Here is a 15,365-nt window from a genome sequence, read left to right as displayed (position 1 = left end):
TCAGTTTTTGCTACCTGAAGCTAAGAACTGCAGAAATTGCAGTATGTAACATTTGGAGGTGGTTAGTAAACCATCCTATTCCTCCCTCTTGATTTCAGAACAGTGCTGTAAACGTGAATTACACTCTATAGGATGTGCCCAGGAGCAAAAATGCCAAATATAACCTTGTGTTTCTTTAATGAAAATTATTGTAATGTAGTCAATCAAATAGTTCACACTATAAAACCCCCATCCTGTTTGTTTTAAATCAGACACTTTGCATCTCGAGCTGATTAGTTTTGTAGCACATTCGGTACATGTTTTTACGTTAATGCATTTAGCAGTCTCCCGAATTTAAACTTAAGTAATGTGTAACAACAAATATAAGTCAATCTGCACCTAAGGAGCAGAAATAGAGCCAAAACCCTCAACACTTTTACAGCTTTAAGGTTAGGAGGTCATAATCAAAATGCTTCCATATGCCATTTCTTGTGATACAGTCAGCAATGCACAGAGAAAACCCCTGAACAATTTTGGGCAGTGACCCTTAGTTTTTCCCCACATTTACTGAGCCAAGGCTATGCGCAGACACTGGAGTTTTTTTCCAATTCAAAAGACTATAGAGGGCTAGCAAATGGTTTTACGATTAAACTCACAAACCTCAGAAGACACTCATGAGTAAAAATATCTATGATCATTCTGACATAAAGTGTAAACATAAGAATATTTTTGCCTCAGTGAGCTGTATGTAGACCAACATTCAGAATCACTCCCCAATAGTGTGATATTTAAAATGTCAGCCATTTTGTGGTGCTGTTCTAATTATATGTGATAAATACGACTCACTCTATACTATTGTATAAAAGGCCCAGCATGAAGAATAGACAGTTGGGTACCAGTGTTGTACACTTCATTGCACAATTTATACCATATTTCTGTGCATCAGATGAATGTCTCAGATTGCGTAATGCAAGAGAAAGACACATTTTCTTAGGTACTATTGTTTAATTAAGTGTCTAAAATGTCTTTTGGCTGTTCCATGGTTGTTCTCTAGTTAGATGTAGCAGTAATAGAGAAATAAATAAATTAAAAAATAAATTAAAGATAGATGTAACTTTGTCAGAGAGTCTCTAGGTGTGTGGACCACTTAGCTATAACTGCAAACATCGGAAAAACAAGCATAAAAAAACATTTAATACATTCTTAGAATGAAGAACAATGGAGAACAACTCCGAATCACATGTACGGGTCTACTGAGTCCTAACACGGTGCTGGACATTTGGGTCGAGTTTCGGTTCAGTCCAGAACTCACCAGTGGATGGCATCCGGTGACGTCGGGCGTGACGCTACTGCATGGCCCGTTTAAACCCGGAGGGCGTTGGGGGTCGACAGCAAAGTCCTGAATATTTTGGAGAACCGGAGACGCTGCCGTGAGTCTGAGCGCGGATGCAGGAGAGCGACTAAACTTCCTCTGTGTGTGTGTGGACCTCGAACAATAGTGAACGAGTAAGTTACACACAGAAAACACGCAAAGTTCACTATTTCCACAGAAAGTAACTAAAATCCGGTGATGGAACTTTTTTGGTACCGTATGTGTTTCGAGGTCTCTAACTGAAACCGTGATTAAAAGTTGAGCGAAGCTGACGGAAGTTCTAAGGGAAGAGATATTTCGCCAGATAACCGTCCTGCTACTTTTCAAAACAAGTTCGGCGGAAACTAATGAACAAATTTGCATTTGGAGTTTGTGCTTTGCTTGTCATTACTTACACCGAGAGAAAAATTTTCACTGGTTGAAAACGCCATGTCAAACGTTTGTTTATTTAGTTATTCATCTATTTATTATTTATTTATTTTTGGGATAAATGTTCAGGAAGGAAGAAGGACTTTCCTTCTCAATAAAGGGAGATGATGAGAGCAGAAGTTACAGCAAGAAGAAAGAACAACATCTTGGCCTTTCGCCAAAATTCCACCAAAATATTTATATATATATATATATATATATGTGTGTGTGTGTGTGTGTGTGTGTGCACGCGCATAATTCAGTAGCTGAGATAGAACAATGCAATTCATTAGGTTTGTACGTTCAGTTGATCATTGAAACTTGTTGAAATTGGATGGTGATTGGCCAATTCACCATCCATATATTACCATTCAAAATAACCATAAGAATAATCATAATTTTATGATCAATCTGGAATCATGCTTTTTTTTCAGGATTACATTAGTACACTGTAGCTTTTCAACATAAATAATGGCTAATGTGTGTGTATTATATATAATGTAATAACAGTTTCATATGAAACTAAAAAAACTACAGTGAGCTATCCAGCTATTAAAATATTTGTTTTAGAGCTGGAGGATAGCCTATAGGTTTTTTTTTTATGTTAATGTGTTTATTTTTAATGTTCATGCTTTATAAAATGCTTTCTCATCATTCATAATCAAAGTAAACTTTCCTGACACTGATATAGTAACACAAATCATTTGAATCCATTTAAGTGTGCTTAAGTTTAGAAGAAGAAAAATGGTAGCGTAGGAAGATTGAAATAAGATCTGGCTCTGAATTTCCTATTTTCTTTTCTCCAAAGGCATAGCAAATACTGCCATAAAACAGCAGGCCACTTCCCAAACAGGAATACACACAGCAATATGCCTGTGTATGCATGAACTTGGTTTCACACACTCTGTGAGGACCATAATCAATATACACCTTCACATTTTAGGGACTTGTCTTCCTCCATAGTATAAATCATTCGGTTTTAACATAGAGACATGTTTTGAAGTTGTGGAGAGTTTTGTGTGATTAATGCACTTAGCTGCATTCACTCCCTCTTGACTTGAATGGGCTGATTAAGGCAAGCTGTGTCAAAGGGTCAGGGTGGAGAAAAAGAGAGAGATAGAATGCAACGCTCTCTCTCTCTTTTCTTTAGCCCTAGACCTTTTCACCTGAGCAGTACCCATGCAGACCCCTTCCCTTGTCCATTTCTCCACTTTTCCTCTTCTGATGCTAAGCAGGCCTTTTTTCTCCCCTCAAAGCAGAACTGAAGGAAACAGAAGCATACTTTCATGCGTGCAGTTTTTGGTATACCTAACTAGAAATTCAGGACCCTTTTTTAATGGCTTTTGTTGGGGTGGAAGGGGTCAGTGGAAATAATAGAGAGCATTTCCCTGTCTCACTCTGAGTGTGTACATGTTTCCATACACAGAGGGGAAAAAAAAACAAACAAAAAAAAACAAGGTAAAGCATCATGCTGTATTTCAGAACACCAAGGTGACAAGTTGATTGTATTCAGCCATGTGCATCACAAAACTAATCCACATGGTATTGAATGGTTCTAAATCACTGCAAAGAACATGGTTCCAAAGCTTCAAAACTGGCTTTAAACCCGTCTAACCTATGCTTGTTTCTGTCCGTTCCAGACCATCCTATTATACAGCCAGTGCTTTTTTCAATAATAATTACAAAAGTTGGAACAAAGAGCAGGCCAGTCTGATCCCTATCCTAGTGGAGAACAAAAAAGGGTAGTGTTATAAATCCTAAGGAATTTTAAGGATATATCATAATTGTATAGGATGTAGCATTATTATTACAACATTATATTACACTTAATGCAATTTGTAACATTTTAAGTGTACTATTAGTATGTTTTATAAAGAGTAAAAGATATTTTCATTGTTGTCCACGGTCATAGGTTTATGGTTGCTTTATACTGGTTATTTAAAAAAAATCTGGGTCTGGGCCCTCAGACAGAAACTTGTTGGGGCTTGGACAGACCATAATGAGTAGTTACACTCAGTACTGGTGATATTCTTTTGCTTACACGGAGGTCTGAACCCAAAGGGCATAAATGCTTTAGTGGTGGAATAAAAGTGATTCTACTCTGATGGATTTAAAGCACTTCTACTTGTTCTCTCTGAAGAAAGAAGTGAGCTACATAGGGAGACAGGGGTCTTTGTTTTCCCTGAGTGTGTTTGTATGTATGCGGATGGGTCAGTATTTTGTTTTTTCTTTGCTTTTCTGAGATGTCTTGTATGTGTGCATCAAAGTGAGAGAGAAGAGATAGAGAAGCACTTATAAAGTTCACTGCTTTCTTTTAAACAATTATTCTTCTTTCAATGTAGATTTTTAAGGGTCTGTTGTCTTTTTTTTTCTTTTTTGCATGCATAGCTAGGATGAAATACATGGATTTATGACTTGGCCCAGGTAAAGTTTTCAGAAAATGTACTGATGAAACTGCTGCAACAGCTGGTTTCAGTTTGGTGCCTGTCTCTCCTTGCCCAGACACATCTCACCATTCCTTGTCTTTCTGCTCCTCCCTGTATGCATACCCATCTCTCTGCAGTTGAGCATGCTGAAGTAGACCTAGAAGATTTATTGCCTATGCTAGAAACAATGCTAGTTCAGTAATGACAGTATTAAATATATTTACATTAGGTATACCTACAGTAGTAGCATGTTTCCCAGTATCAGTAGACAATAAATTATTTTTATATATTTGGTAATGTGTAACGATACATACTGAATAACATACTTAGTTTCCCACACTAAGTCGGCACCACATCATGCTCAATTTTAAACCCTTACTGTAAACCTTATGTTAGTTAATATAGTTCAAGGCTAGACTAATTTATGTCAACAAAACTGGTCACTTCTTGGGAGCTTCAGATTGTTTTGAAAACACATTTAATATAAAAACTAAGTAAATACTAAATTTATCAAGAGGGACAGCAGGCATGGTTTTCTACCCTACTCCAAAAGTTACATAGTTCCGTTTCTGCAGTGCTGAGGCCAGAGTAGCAACGACAGAGGCTCTACTCTCCCAATTATAACTAAGTGGAGCATCACAATAATCATATGTTAAAACAATACTTCCTAGAGTCCTTTAATGTAACTGGAAATTAAATAAATGATGGTGGTCCCTGTCTTTTGCACAGTACTGTGTGTCAAGTTTGTACCACATGCTTTCAGCATCAAATATCACAATACCTCTAGAGAATATAGTGGGATGCTTGAATCATCTCACCAAGCACATTTGCTTTTTACTTATTCATGAAATTGTTATAACTTAAGCTGAGATTTGTGCCCCAACACAACGGCAGTAAGATGGGTTTTTAAACCTCTGAATGGAGCACTTTAGAGCCAAAGCCAGACTGATGAGCATGCAAACTGTGCCATATGCCCCAGAACAGCAAACTGGGTCACAGCTTTGTGTTATTGCCTCCGTTATGTAAATAAGTTTTAATTCCAGCTGGTCATACAGCAAGTGCTACACATCCCCAGACTCTCTCTGTCTCTCACACACACACAAATCAGTCCTTCATGGGCCCTGAAACTGAGTGAAAAAAACATAAGAAAATAGGTTAAGAGAGGAGAAAATAAATGTGTGTGTGTGTGTGCGTGTGCCTGTGTGAGAAGAAAAGTGTGTGTCCAGCCGTCCCGCATTCCTCTGTGTGTGTGATAATAGCTACCCTAGAGCGTGTGTGTGTGTGTGTGTGTGTATGACTTTGTGGGTCAGAACAGCCTTGTTGAGCTTTAGCTCTCACATACAAAGTGCAGCCTGGGGACACTCTCTCTCACGCACACACACACTCTTTCATCCTTCTGGACTAAAATTTTTGTGTGTTCTTCACTGGAACAATAGTTTGCAAAAAGAGCAAGAGGAGTGGAAGATAATTTGTAAAGAAAGTGTGAAGAAGATATAGAGAAAGGGAGAAGAGGAATTTTGAGGGTTGGAAAGAAGGAGTTGGGGCAGAGGGGGTGCTGGGTTGGGGATGAAATTTTTGGGCCTGAGAGGCAGGGGCGGGGGGTGTTTTGGGGGTGGCTTTAGTCATGCTTCAGCAAGCAACTGACACTTAATTAGTGTTTCAGAGGGAAGAGCTGGATTTAGTGGGTCAATAGAATATATTTATGGACTGTTTTAAAGGAGAGCTAAGGCACTAATGCATTTGTCTCTGCTGAGAGAGAGAGAGAGATGGAGAGTACGAGAGGGCTTTTTTGCTGCTGGCTGTAAAGTTTTTTTTGGCAACAAGTCTTAGGTGAAAGAGCCAGATCTTTCTGCAGGAACATGACTGTGAATGTGATTTTAAAGGACAGAGAGAGAAAGAGGGAGAGTGTGACAGCCTCCTGCTGGCTGATGCTTGCCCACAAAACTGAGTTTGCCTTCCACGGCCAGTGGCCTTTAGGGTCAGCCGTACCCAGTGGCAAGGAAAGTCCATTGTGAATGAATAGAAATGAACTAGAGGACGAAGATAACTCTGGGCTGTTAGGAGCTTTTCAAATTCTCAATTCCCTTTTCAAATCCCTTTTCTTAACCCTTATTTTAACCCTTATTTTAAAGTTCTCATATACAGGTCAACTAATGCCAATATGTAAAGAGCAGGATGACAGATTGCCAATATACAATGCCATATATATCATATATCATAATGTTTGTTGTCTTTCTTTCTTTTTGGTTGATAAAATACAATTTAATTAATAATAATAATACAAAACTGCTTAACTTATATTCATTCATTAACATTCATTTAGCAGTTTATTGTCTGCAATGTCTCTGCTGTTTGCATTCTGCAGTGAACTTATTTTAAATAAATATCATATCATATCAACTAAATGAATGTCCACAGGCAATAAAAATCAACTTTGTATAAAACTTATGAATGAAAAATAGTCTCAGTGCACAACAGCATTTACAAGCAGATACCAGCATCTTTATGGAGTGAGATTACTGTAAAAAATAAACATGTGCATGCTTATCTACATTCATACATATATATTTAAGTTGTACACAAAAGTCTGTTGTGTGTGTGTTGTATGAATACTTATAAAAAATAAAATATACGATTAAAAAAGCTTACGTATATGACTTGAATTATTAGTACGACTTTTAGATTATGAACACGAATTGAAAAGTGAAAAAAAAACACTGTCAAAAATCACTGGACTCACAGGCAAAATGCATTGACCAGACAACCAATCGATTCAATATCGTGTGCATGCATGGTCTGCTGCGTCTTGTTTTGAACTAGTGGCGGCAGTAGGGTCTGTGTAAATTTTATTAGTTAATTTTTATTAGGTCCTTGGACTAAATGGAGAATGGGAGAAATGAAAAAAAATGGCACATTTATTCATTTTCAGTTTGAACACATGAAGACAGAAACATGAATTCAGTCCGTGTTTTGTATACGGTTCATTAGTTTGATTGGGAAATGTGGGCGGGCTTAAAGCACACATTACACCTCATTGGTCAGTGATCACCTGTTCTTTAGCGGCTCTCTGCAGTTAAAATAAAAGTCCCAAACTCTTAGACTCTTCTTGGCCATGTATGTATTATCAGTTTGTGTGAAATTAAAGACTTGTACGTATACTGTTTTAGCATTATAATTTAACGTGGTGGGAGATTGCGTTTTATTTTTAATGAATTATAAAATCATCTTTAAATTAAGTTTCATGAAATTAAATATGGTTTGCCTGCTCATAGTTTTAATCATAGATAATGAACATGGGAATGATTCTGTTATCAAGCACTATAATTGAACCACAGAAAAATATATTATGTTATTTTTTTAGATTATTATTATTATTATTATTAATGCTCCAGGCACAAAAGCTTCATATTGCACATACAGGAAAAATTACAAAAAAAACACAAAAAAAAAAAAAACAGGTAAAATCAATTGACCAAAATAAAATGAGATAAATTCATATGATGTTTAATAAATGTGTCCTTTTCATGAATATAGTATCTCTCTGTTTCAAACTTAACTGAAAGTTTTTACACACTGGTGGTTCCAGACTTGCATCTTCATGTTCTTCACTTCATATATTCCATACTCTATAAGGCAGATACAAGGTGAAGGTTTCATATGAAAGCTGGAACTATCCTCTTTCCATCAGAGCAGAATAAAATTATGTAAAATCTGGACAAATAATGAGGAATCTGCTTCAAATTTAAAACACAAATAAAATGCAGAAGTACAAAGGGAATAGAAATTAATAATGTGTACAAAAAATAAATGTCATCCAAAAATTATAAATCATTCATCAAATCAATGGGCTGGTTCTTGGGATTATGAACTGACCAAGTATTAGTTAGTTAGTTATCGTTACACTTATATAGCGCCTTTCTAGATACGCAAGGATGCTTTACAATCTACACTGCTCAGAACACTCAATTCACACACACTGGCGAGAAGCGGCAGCCAAACTCACACAGCGTACTTTCAACCAGAAACGACCGTCCACCTCGAGGACTGCATCGGGCACTAGGATTTCACCCAGGACAGAGCGCCGATCCATATCTGGGCACACACATTCACTCACACACATACACACTCATTAACTCACAAACCAGGACAGTTATTACAGAAGCCAATTCACCTACCCTTCATGTTTTTGGACTGTGGGAGGAAACCGGAGACCCCGGAGGAAACCCATGCAGACACAGGGAGAACATGGAAACTCCACCCAGATGGGACTTGAACCCAAGATGCTAACCACCAAGCCACCGTGCCGCCCTAATGCAGAGTCAAGTGTTCAGATTTCTATATATTATAGGAAATAACTGTAATCCTTTATTTTGGGAAAAACAAATCACCAGTACTATAATATATCTGTGCTTATACAACTTGTATAAACCTGGCATCACTGACTTTCTGAGATTATCCTGAAACTAACAAGCTGGAATATGATCCACTATATTCATCAGTTACCACATGAGAATAAAGTAAAACATAGAAACAGGGCTCTAATATGTAAAAACACTTTAACCCAGGTAAAGTTTATATAATCGTAAAAAAAAAACTATTTTGGCCTCAAGGGGACACCAGCTTGCATTTGAAACCTCTCCCACTAGTTCAAAACAGGATGCAGCAGACCCTGTGCACACTACAGTGATCCCTCGTTTTTGGTGGGGGATGCGTTTCAAGACCACCCGCGAAAAACAAATTTCTGCAAAGTAGAGGAAAGATTTATTATGTATTTAGTGAGTATTTGGACTTTTAAAAGCCTCCCTGTACTGTTAACAACACACCCTTTGCATTAAACAGTCATTCTATAATGTTTTTCAGCTGGAACTACATGTGATATCCTACCAGTTTCTTTAGTAGAGTAATTCCTACGCTGTGATTTAGCGTAAGTAAATTTCACTCGGATGTGGACATGAACAATACATTTACTGTACGTATGAAATACTGGTAAATGATATATTTTTGATAAATTTGATTTCCAGCATTTTATTTTATAAACCAAACTGTCTTTGTACAAAACTTGTTTCCAACAACTCACATAAAAAATTATATGTATGCTACATTGAGTAAAAAAAAAATAATTTATTATTTTTATAATGTGCAACCAGCATTTCTTTATATTGTTTTGTTTTTTTGTATTATATTGTTAAACAAACTCCTATTCAAGTATTGAATTTACAGATGGTAAACAGTTTAAATGTCTTTTTAAAGTTAATAATTACTGATCTAAAATGCAGACAACAATGCAGGCAAATTGAAATTACATAAATGGATATTGGGTGATGCTGCCATGTGCTGAGAATAAAAGGGAAATTCAACTAACACATATGATCAGATATTGTTAAGATATTTAAGATTTTAGAGAACTAATGTTGTAATTGTATAAGGAACACACAACCTACCATTATTAAAAATTAGTGTTTACATTATTTAATAACACAACAGTGTATGAAATGTAAATATACACTTGGCTGTGATACTCAAACACTAACACGCAATGCCCGAGTCAGAAAAGACCTTGAAAAAGGCTTTAAAATGTATTATTAAAAAAATGTAAAACAAATGTTGGTTAACCACTCTAGCAGACTCTAGTAACATTGAGTGAGAGAAAAATAGAATGAACTTACTATACTTAATCTCTTTCACACACAGCTCCAACAGGCTTCATTTTCAGGTGCTCATGTAGTGATGTTGTGCTGCCGTGCCATGCGAGATCAGCTGTGCTGATTTTGCACCTAACGCTGTTCCTTGAAGGCACACACGCTGGCGAGAAGCGGCAGCCAAATGCGCACAGCGTACTCTCGACCAGGAACGACCGTCCACCTGGAGGACTGCATCGGGCACTAGGTTTTCACCCAGGATAGAGTCCCATTCACCCATTCACTCACAGAGCAGGACATTTATTAGACAGAAGCCAATTCACCTACCCTCCATGTTTTTGGACTGTGGGAGGAAACCGGAGACCCCGGAGGAAACCCATGCAGACACGGGGAGAACATGGAAACTCCACCCAGATGGGACTTGAACCCAGCCCTGGGAGGCGAACGTGCTAACCACTAAGCCACCGTGCCGCCATACTAACATTATTATAATGTGCTAACATTATCCTCTGCTGTGACCACCTCCGCCATTTTTCAAACGCTTCTTCCAGAGTTCGTCAGTTGAGCTGTGCAAGGCATGGCATTGGTTCCCTTCTTAAGGCATCCAGCTTAATGGTGCTTTACTGCCACGACTTTGGTTGGCTTACTGCCACATATTAGGGTGTAGCAACTGTACCTATATGTATAATAACTTAGACCCAACTAATCGATTATTAAATTAGTTGCCAACTATTTTAACACTCGATTTTAATCAATTTAATCGATTAGTTGTTGCAGCCCTAGTAGCAAATCCGCGAAAGATGAACCGCGAAATAGCGAGGGATTACTGTATATAGAATCAATTGGTCGTTGGCTCGATGCATTTTGCCTGTGAGTCCAGTGAAGTATTTCTGACAGTGTTTTCTCAGTTTTCAATTCGTGTTCATGATCTAGAAGTCATACCCGTAATAATTCAAGTAGTATGCGTAAGTCTTTATAACTGTATATTTTTGAAGTTGTATTCGTACAAAACACACATACACACAACAGACTTGTGTACAAATTAAATATTTATGTACAAATTAAGTAATCTTACTCCATATATATTTGTTTCAGAGAGAACAAACATTCATAAACTTACATAAATAAAAAAAGTGAACAATGACAAAATAATCTGTCCATGTATTTTGCAAATACCAGTTTAAAATAACTATTACTAAGATCTGAAGTGAAAGAATCTATTTGGTCTAAGAGTCTAAAAGACAGTCTCATCTTCATTCAGGCCACATGGGTAGCTGCCCAGAGTGGCATTATGCAGGGGGCAGCACGCTGATGAACGTAGCTCAGTTACCTATTTTGAAGTGGGCGCCCTGTCATGTTGTAGTTTTCATGAGTCATGTAGCTTCCCTGTTGTTGCTTGTTTTCCTGTCTGTTCCACGATGTGTTTAGTTTACGTTATAACAGCACCTGGGTTCACTGGAAGTCTGTCTGTGTCTCACGGTCTGGAATGTGTACAAACACCGTTACATTCATAAATACATGTTTTTGGTTTTCATAGATATATCACAATTTTATGCGAAAATAAATATATTTGTTTAAATTTACCTTGCAAATATTTGTAAAGTCTAAGTCTCGAATTTAATATGTGTTTGTAAATTGTTGGATCAAGTCACTCACGTGTTTTCGGTGACGTGCATTTGTTCATTTCCTCTCGATGGTTTCTGGATTTTGAGATTTTCCTCTCGCATTTCACCCGCTCCAAATACAAATGCAGCCTGATCCACAAATGTGGCCAACAGGAGAACAAGCCACCGCTAGATGACATTGTTGTTTTAGGACGTGTGGGGCCAACTTAAATGGAGAAGCATTTGCACAGAATTTAATGTGGAAGTTCGAACAAGATCCCAAAAAGTATTGCCCAAAAATATTATCACAAACATAAAACTTGCAAACAAAATATCCAGCTCTGATGTTTGTGCTCCATGAGTTCTGCGCGTGCTCTCTCAGTTTTTTGCGCGAGGGCTTCGAGTTCTGTTTTGTGCGCCTGATCCCTGAGTTTTGCGAGCAGTTTTGGCACAAACCTCTCGCGTGGTCGGGTTTTCTCAGGGGTGCCTTCCCATTGGCTAATGAATTTTTAAGTGACAACTCGGTGTCCAAGGTATTTTGGACTGCGCATGCGTACTCTACGTTGCAGCTCAGCAGTGGAGACACACTGGGGATTTTACATAAACACGAATACTCTCTGTGATTTACTGTTTTAAAACGCTGAAATACCTGCAAAATCCGATTATATCAATGAGGTAGTTCCGTCTAAAAAAATAAAAACATTTTACTTTTTTTTAACTTTTTTTACATTTTACTCTCGTAGATATGAGGTAAATGGACAGTGATGTCTGTGTTTACTCAGGATGAAACAGAATAAATTAGCATTATTAGCTAATGTAGCAATTACTAGCTAATACTAGCAAATTAGCGTTTATTTGTAAAATATTTTTTTTATGAGTGCTTGAGTTCCTGTACAGAAACCAATGTACTAACGTATTGAACCTATTCAACAGAGTGAATCTGTTTTTAACAAATTTCATATGTGCATTTCATATTCATTTCATGTGTGTTACATGAGGTCGGAGAAAAGAGAAACATGACAGACAAGTGAGAGATGTCCCTGTTCCTTTAAGAATGCAAATTTAACATGATTCGTTTAAAAAAATCATTAATAATTATTAACAATCAGCAATAATTATAATAATAAGTATTATTAATATTAATAAACAAGAACAGGTGATGTGACATAAAAATTTAAAATGTCCTAATAGTATGTAGTTTAAGCAAAAATGGGCTATATGTTTAAATATTAGGAAAGGGGAAATTCTATGAGAGCTATTTAGCAATGTTCAAATGCATGATATTCGGCACATGCGGAGTCCCAAAGCCAAATAACACACGCTTGCTGCAGATGTGAACAACTTCAGTGCAGTGAGTTGTCACTCAAAAATTCATTAGCAAATGGGAAGGCACCCCTGAGAAAACCCACCCACGCGAGAGGTTTGTGCCAAAAATGCTTGCAAAACTCAGGGATCAGAGCTCTCGCACATAACTCGTGCAGCTTGCACACAAAACTGAGAGAGCACGCGCAGAACCCGTAGCTCACGTGCAAAAGTCATGGAGCACAAATGTCAAAAATCTGATTCCATACCCAAGCCGCTGAATTCAGCTTCATATCACAGACAGTTAGGAGAGGGTGATCACTGTGGAGCGCTTTTGAATGTGCCCTAAATTTAACAATGTTAAAGTCCAGCAGAATTTCCCTAATTAGATTAGGGTTGTGAAATAAAATACTCCTTCCGTATTTGGACACTAAACGCCATGTTGTGTGTTGGACTGATACGGGACGCGTTGTGTTCATTATTTTTGAGATTAGATTGTTAAGATGTGATTTGTTTCAGACAGACGGATGCTCTCTCTCAGCCGGATACCCCACGGCTTCTCATTGGTCATCACTTTTATTTAGCCAGGCCGCAGCCAGAGTTAGCTGTCCATCATTTACTGCAGCAGCCAATGGAGTCATAGTCCCGCCTAGAGGGGGTTGTTTTGCTGGCCCTGAGAGTAATAGGTTAGTCCTGAAACACCGAAGGATACAAAAGTGCCACCTAGCGGTAGCTCGTTTGCCTGCTGGCCACATTTGTGGATCAGGCTGCATTTGTATTTGGATCGGGTGAAATGCGAAAGGAAAGTCTCAAAATCCAAGAACTCGGGAAGAAATTAACAAATACATGTCACTGAAAACATGCAAGTGACTTGATCCACGAATGCAGATTCATTTATTCATTCACTGTCTGTAACCCTTATCCAGTTCAGGGTTGCGGTGGGTCCAGAGCCTACCTGGAATCATTGGGCGCAAGGCGGGAATACACCCTGGAGGGGGCGCCAGTCCTTCACAGGGCAGGCTCTGGACCCACCGCGACCCTGAATTGGGTAAGCGGTTACAGATAATGAATGAATGAATATATATATATACTTTTTGTTTGTTTGTTTGTTTTAACATCATATGGATTTGGAGTATGAAATAATCAAATAACCATCCATTTTAATTTTTTATATCTGTATTTAAAATTAAAATTTTACACAGACCATAAATACATATTTCATTTTAATTTTCATTTTGACTCTTATTATTCTTTTTCTCATTAGCTTTTTCACTTTAGATTTAACCATGTAATACCAGCATAGTTCTGAAAATGACAAAAAGCTTTTTTAATTTTGTCAGTGCTGACGCATGTAAAATGATATTGCAAATGAAGTCATTTCATTTCATTTTTAATTTTGTCATGATATTTGCACACAGGTTTGGAAAAAGAAATGGAAAAAAACAGTATCTGCTATTAATTTTCTTGTTTTCATTTCAATTATACTTCACCATCCATATTTATATAGCTCTTACTGTCTATGATTTTGCACATTTTTACCCCTTAACCTCATAAAATAAAAGATATTTCAGCTCTCACAACCAAAGGTGTATGTGTATATATGTAAGGTAGTGACCGACCGATATGGATTTTTTTGATGATTTTTGGACAGCAGTAGTGGCCGATGGCTGATATGTAAAGCTGTTAGGCGCTGAAAACATATGCGCTGTTATGTGTTTGTCCCTCCTCCTTGGGTGTGCATCGCCATAACTCTGCCCCTGATTGGTCTACAGACTTGATTGACATGTCATTGGAAGCTGAAAGCCTAAGCTACGCAGCAGCCACAGGGATCATATTGTAATTATTTTTCGAAAATGAGTACTATTTTTTCGGCCAGTACTCTTGACACAAACATGAGGATTACTCACGAATGGTTTGACATAGAGGTTTGACTAGTCTTGTTTAGTCTTGTTTTGAAGGGGACTATCTCAGGTAAGCGCTGCTATGCAAACTTTGTGTGTGAGCCGCTTGTGGGATCTTCAGGCTTCAAGAAGCAGTGGTTTTGTCATCGATGAGGAAGAAACCTGAAGTTTGGATTATCTTATTTTTTCGGCTTTAATTCCTTAGTCCTACATTTTAGTGTATATCCTCGTGATCCTGCAACTGCCCGTTCGATTGATGTATGATATGTACATATTACTCAAATATAGTGCCATGAAAAATCTGAAAATCTGTACTGTCACTAATATTTTTTCATAACAATTTCCAATAACAGCAAAAATACCTATAAAATGATTAAATCAATGAAAATCGGTGACTTTAAGCTTTAATTTGGTACATTGACTGTCGAATTTGGACCTGTAGTACTTGAGATATACTGACGGATACAACAATGAGTGATTTTTTTTATAGGCACCGCCAACCAATGAGCGAAATAAGAGGCTTAATAACGCTGGGTTTCTAGGTTACAACTATCAACTCAGTCGTTTATGATGCAGATTATTGAGTGTAGGTTACAAAGAGCAGCCAGTAACAAATAGTGAGAGCTGAAGAAGAGAAAATAATTCATACCATTTTCTCTGATGAGACGGCATGCAGCTACAGGTTGGAGGCTTGTACTCCTGCACTTGTGCTCAATGATGTCTGCCTGTAAGAT

General features: G+C 37.6%; 1 protein-coding gene across 1 annotated transcript in view; it reads left to right on the top strand.

Moving 5' to 3' along the window:
- Window positions 1–1,329: 1,329 nt before the first annotated feature.
- Window positions 1,330–15,365, top strand: part of LOC136679581 (midkine-B-like) — a 28,414-nt gene continuing 14,378 nt past the window's right edge. Inside the window, exon 1 of the mRNA XM_066658193.1 lies at window positions 1,330–1,485. The gene's annotated coding sequence lies outside the window, so the exon portion shown is untranslated. The remainder of the gene's footprint in view (window positions 1,486–15,365) is intronic.

The sequence above is a fragment of the Hoplias malabaricus genome, chromosome Y (genome assembly GCF_029633855.1).
Source record: "Hoplias malabaricus isolate fHopMal1 chromosome Y, fHopMal1.hap1, whole genome shotgun sequence".
Classification (NCBI taxonomy): Eukaryota; Metazoa; Chordata; class Actinopteri; order Characiformes; family Erythrinidae; genus Hoplias; species Hoplias malabaricus.
Note: the sequence above shows the minus strand (reverse complement) of the source record. Positions and strands in the feature narration are given on the sequence as shown.